Source organism: Bison bison, unplaced genomic scaffold (genome assembly GCF_000754665.1).
Source record: "Bison bison bison isolate TAMUID 2011002044 unplaced genomic scaffold, Bison_UMD1.0 scf7180017864330, whole genome shotgun sequence".
Taxonomy (NCBI): Eukaryota; Metazoa; Chordata; class Mammalia; order Artiodactyla; family Bovidae; genus Bison; species Bison bison.
Window position 1 is genome coordinate 443,865 of NW_011494902.1, and position 5,877 is coordinate 449,741.

Consider the following 5,877-nt stretch of genomic DNA (forward strand, 5'->3'; position numbering starts at 1 on the left):
TTTCATCAAGAGGCTTTTTAGTTCCTCTTCACTTTCTGCCATAAGGGTGGTGACAGCTGCATATCTGAGGTTATTGATATTTCTCCAGGCAATCTTGATTCCAGCTTATGCTTCTTCCAGCCCAGCGTTTCTCATGATGTACTCTGCATATAAGTTAAATAAGCAGGGTGATAATATACAGCCTTGATGTACTCCTTTTCCTATTTGGAACCAGTCTGTTGTTCCATGTCCCGTTCTAACTGTTTCTTCCTGACCTGCATACAGATTTCTCAAGAGGCAGGTCAGGTGGTCTGGTATTCCCATCTCTTTCAGAATTTTCCAGTTTATTGTGATCCACACAGTCAAAGGCTTTGGCAACCAGTCCATTCTGAAGGAGATCAGCCCTGGGATTTCTTTGGAAGGAATGATGCTAAAGCTGAAACTCCGGTACTTTGGCCACCTCATGCAAAGAGTTGACTCATTGGAAAAGACTCTGATGGTGGGAGGGATTGGGGGCAGGAGGAGAAGGGGACGACAGAGGATGAGATGGCTGGATGGCATCACTGACTCGATGGGCGTGAGTCTGAGTGAACTCCAGGAGTTGGTGATGGACAGGGAGGCCTGGTGTGCTGCGATTCATGGGGTCGCACAGAATCGGACACGACTGAGCGACTGAACTGAACTGAACTGAACTGTCATGAAATGTTTCCTTGGTGTCTCTAATTTTCTTGAAGAAATCCCATTCTATTGTTTTCCTCTATTTGTTTGCACTGATCACAGAGGAAGGCTTTCTTATCTCTTGTTACTATTCTTTGGAATTCTTTGCATTCAGAAGGGTATATCTTTCCTTTTTTCCTTTGCCTTTCCCTTCACTTGTTTTCTCAGCCAATTGTAAGGCCTCCTCAGACAATCATTTTGCCTTTTTTCATTTCTTTTTCTTGATCACTGCCTCCTGTACAATGTCACAAACCTCCATCCACATTTCTTCAGGCACTCTATCAAATCTAATCCCTTGAATCTATTTCTCACTTCCACTGTATAATCATAAGGGATTTGATTTAGGTCATATCTGAATAGTCTAGTAGTTTTCCCTCCTTGTTTCAATTTATGTCTGAATTTTGCAGTAAGTAATTTATGATCTGAGCCACATTCAGCTCCTGGTCTTGTTTTTGCTGACTGTATAGAGATTCTCCATCTTCAGATGCAAGAATATAGTCAATCTGATATCGGTAGTAGTACTGACCATCTGGTGATGTCCATGTGTAGAGTCATCTCTTGTGTTGTCAGAGGATGTTTGCTATGATCAGTACATTCTCTTGGCAAAACTCTGTTAGCCTTTGCCCTATTTCATTTTGTACTCCAAGGCCAGACTTGCCTGTTACTCCAGGTATCTCTTGACTTTCTACTTTTGCATTCTAGTCCCCTATGATGAAAAAGACATCTTTTTTAGGTGTTAGTTCTAGAAGGTCTTGTAGGTCATCATAGAATCATTCAACTTCAGCTTCTTCAGCATTAGTGGTTGGGGCATAGACTTGAATTACTGTGGTATTGAATGGTTTGTCTTAGAAACGAACAAAGATCATTCTGTCATTTTTGAGATTGCACCCAAGTACTGCATTTGGGGCTCTTTTGTTGACTATGAGGGTTAGTCCATTCTTCTAAAGAATTCTTGCCCACAGTGGTAGATATAATAGTCGTGTAAATTAAGTTCGCCCATTCCAGTCCATTTTAGTTCACTGATTCCTAAAATGTTGACGTTCACTCTTGCCATCTCTTGTCTGACTACTTCCAATTTACCTTGATTCATGGACCTAACATTCCAGATTCCCATGCAATATCATTCTTTACAGCATCAGACTTTACTTCCATTACCAGTCACATCCACAACTGGGTGTTATTTACTCTTTGGCTCTGTCTCTTCATTCTTTCTGGAGTTATTTCCCCACTCTTCTGCAGTAGCATATTGGTCACCTACTGTAGTCCATGGAATTCTCCAGGTCAGAATACTGGAGTGGGTAGCCATTCCTTTCTCCAGGGGATCATTCCAGTCCAGTGATCAAACCCAAGTCTCCTGCATTGCAGGCAGTTTCTTTACCAGCTGAGGTACCTTGTCTAGTGGTTAGGAATCTGCTTTGCAGTACAGGGGATGCAGGTTCCATTCCTGGTTGGCGAACTAAGATCCCTCATGCCATGGGGCAGCTAAGCCCATGCATCCCACAACTGGAGAGACTGGGTACTACAACTAAGACCCCATGCAGCCAAAAATAAATAATTAAATAGATAAATATTTTTTAAAAAATCACCTTCCTGATTCTGTCCTTTGGTACTGTAGCCTTCCTCATAAACTACCCAGCTACAGTTTTTTACCCTTTTATGGTAGACTGTGTGCCTTGCGAGTCATGCTCCTGGAACTTTTTCCTTGCCTTGTAATAAGAGTTACCCCCAAGTCTCAGAATTTAGAAACATTAGTGCTCCTGAATTCCCAGAAAATTTTTACTTTGAAAATGTCATCATTAATAAATAATACATGGATATGTAATATATATGAATATATTTAAATATGTTTATCATATATATAGATGTCAAAGTATGTGTTTAAAATACAAAATCATGTGTTAGAATGGTAAACATGGAATTAATGAGATAGGTTTTTGATGTAATGATAAATACTAGTAAAGAGAAATAGTATAGATGCCCTTAATGGATTGGCAATGCTTTTTTTTTAAGGGGAGTAAATATGTACAGTGTTAAGATTTGATAAAGCTTAGTAGTGGATATATATGTGTTTCTATATTAGTCTCTATTATTGTCTATGTGCATGAACTATTTCACAATTTTTGTAATGTGGTTTGAACTTCTTGTTTTTTTTTTTTTAATTCCTTTTTTTTTGTTGTTGTTTTTTGGTTGCACAGTTTGTAGGATCTTAGTTCCCCAGCCAGAAATTGAACCCAGACCCACGGAAGTGAAAGCACTGAGTCTTAACTACTGAACCACCGTGGAATTCCCTGAACTTCTTATTCCATTATGCTGGTCCTTTGAACTTTTTCATTGAAATCTTACAGAGGACAGCAGTAAAAGAACTTTGGAAGTGGAAGGGGAGGGGACCTATACAAAGTGGGGGGTTGAGAGCTATAGGTCATTTGTTAATGGAACAGGAAACAAAAATACATAGAGTAAGAAAATTGCAAAGAGGAACTAAAAAGCATTACCTAAAATTACAATAGTGGAATTAAAACTAGTGAGCTATTCATGGTGAGGGGTCGGGAGGATGTAAGTGAACTAAGTACTCATGTATCAGAATGTGAAGGAAGTCCATAGATAAAAGTCTGTTTGATAAACAAAAAGTCCTGATATGACTGTATTACTGAGAGCTAGGGAAGTAACCACCCAAAAGAATAAAATAAAAAATAAACTGTAGCTGTTAAAAAGTTAAACTTAGTTGATTTTCAAGTTTGAGTCTTCTAGGGTTTGGGTAGAGAGAAGAGTGGGGTAGGGCTGAGATGTAGCAACAGGTATTCCTACCTTTTGCAGTAGCTCTTCAGCATCATTGATACTTTTTTATAAATGTATGCACATACTGCTTTGATATTTGAAAAAATATTTTAAGAATGAACAGAGAAAAACTGTCCAACCCAAGAAAATGTCTCTTCAATAATCTGATCAATTTACTATTCACTTCTTAAGCTGTATTGTCTGCTTGCGAATAATTGTTTACATCTTCATTTTTCAGTTATCCTAGAATTATCCTTTATTTGTTTCTTTCTCTGTTTCTTTTCTTTCTTTTAATTGTTATCCTCTGCAAACATTTCTGTATATAAAAATTTGAAAGCTGCTTATCCATTCATGAAAAATTATTTCTGATAGATTATTTTTTAAAATTGGAGGATAATTGCTTTACAATGTTGTATTAGTTTCTGCTGTACAACAATGTGAATTAGCTATATATATATGTATATATACCCTCCGTCTTGGGCCTCTCTCCCACCCCTACTCTCATCCCACCCCTCTGGGTCATCACACGACCAAGCTGAGCTTCCTGTGCTTTATATTAATAGCAGCTTCTCACTAGCTATCTGTTTTACAGATTAGTGTATATATGTCAGTCCTCATCTCCCAATTTGTCCCGAACTCCCCTTCCCCAACCACGTTCATATGTCAGCTCTCTACATCTGAGTCTCTATTCCTACCCTGGAGATAGATTCATCTGTGCCATTTTTCTAGATTCACATGTGTGCATTAATACATGATATTTGTTTTTCTCTTTCTGACTTACCTCATCCAGTATAACAGACTCTAGTTGCAGCCACATCTCTACAAATGACTCAGTTTTATTCCTTTTATGGCTAAATAATATTCCATTGTATATGTGTATCACATCTTCTTTATCCATTCATCTGTTATTGGGCATTTGGGTTGTTTCCATGTTCTGGCTATTGTAAATATTGCCACAATGAACATTGGGGTGCATGTATCATTTTAAATTATTATTTTCTCAGGGTATATGCCTTGAATCATTCCTCAAGTCTAATCAAAGCTGGCAGGAAATCTGGAGGAGGGGGAAAAGGGCTCAGATAGGTTAAGCAACTTACTCTGGATCACACAGCTGGTAAATCGCAAAGGCAAGTGTCAGACCCAGTTCAGTCTAACTTCAAAACCAGTGCTCTTTCCTCTGCACCTTCATTTTTAGTTAGATCAATGCCGTTGAGACATATTGCCAAAGAAAGTGAAAGTGAAGTTGCTCAGTCATGTCCGACTCTTTGCGACCCCATGGGCAGTAGCCTGCACCAGGCTCCTCCGTCCATGGGATTTTCTAGGCAAGAGTACTGGAGTGGGTTGCCATTTCCTTCTCCAGGGAATCTTCCTGACCCAGGGATCGCACCCAGGTCTCCCACATTGTAGACAAACGCTTTACCATCTGAGCCACCAGGGAAGTTAAGTGGCCTCAAGAGGTTATATCAACTTAATTGGTGGTTATAATTGGTGGATTTTTATGTTTATTGGTCATTTACATATTTGCCATTAGTAGATTTTCATATATATATTAACTACATCATTTCTTCTCTGAATTTCCTGCTAATTCCCTTTTCCCTGTTTTCTTACTATGTTATATGTAAGTTATCATTCTTCTTGATTTACAGCCCCTCTATATTATGGCTAATGATTTCTTTATTTTCTTTGTTATAATTCCGAGTTCCTAGATTGCCTTTCACCTCCTAACTTTGTTTATAGTACTGTTACATGAAAAACAATTATAATTTTTCACATTTTAATTATTTTCTTTTATGGGCTTAATGTTATTCTGAGAAATGATTTTACCACCCTGAGGTTATAAAAACATTTCTATGAATTTTGTTCTTAGTAGTTTTATAACTTTCTTTTTTATTAAAAAAATATGCAGGACTTCTCTGGTGGTCCAGTGATTAAGACATCACCTTCCAATAAAGGGGGTGAGTTTGATCCCTGATCAGAGTGCTGAGATCCCACATGCCTTGAGGCCAGAAAAACAAAACACAATACAGAAACAATACGGTAACAAATTCAATAAAAACTTTAAAAATGATCCACATCAAAAAAAAAATTTTTTTTAATTTTCAGGTCTTGGATCTATCTGAAATTTAGCTTAGTTTGTGATATGAAAGATAATTAGCATTATTTTTTCTTTAAACAATAATCAGCTGTCCCAAATCAATTTTACTTTACATAATGATTTGGTATTCAGCCTTTATGGAATAATAAATACACACACACACACATACACACACACTGCTGCTGCTGCTGCTAAGTCGATTCAGTTGTGTCCGACTCTGTGCGACCCCATAGACGGAAGCCCACCAGGCTCCCCCGTCCCTGGGATTCTCCAGGCAAGAACACTGGAGTGGGTTGCCATTTCCTTCTCCA

The 5,877-nt window shown here is 38.2% G+C and overlaps 1 long non-coding RNA gene across 4 annotated transcripts in view; it reads left to right on the plus strand.

Annotated features, from left to right (window-relative positions):
* The window catches only part of LOC104998467, a 98,304-nt gene that overhangs the window by 33,926 nt on the left and 58,501 nt on the right, over nucleotides 1–5,877 (plus strand). The gene's annotated exons all lie outside the window — the stretch shown is intronic.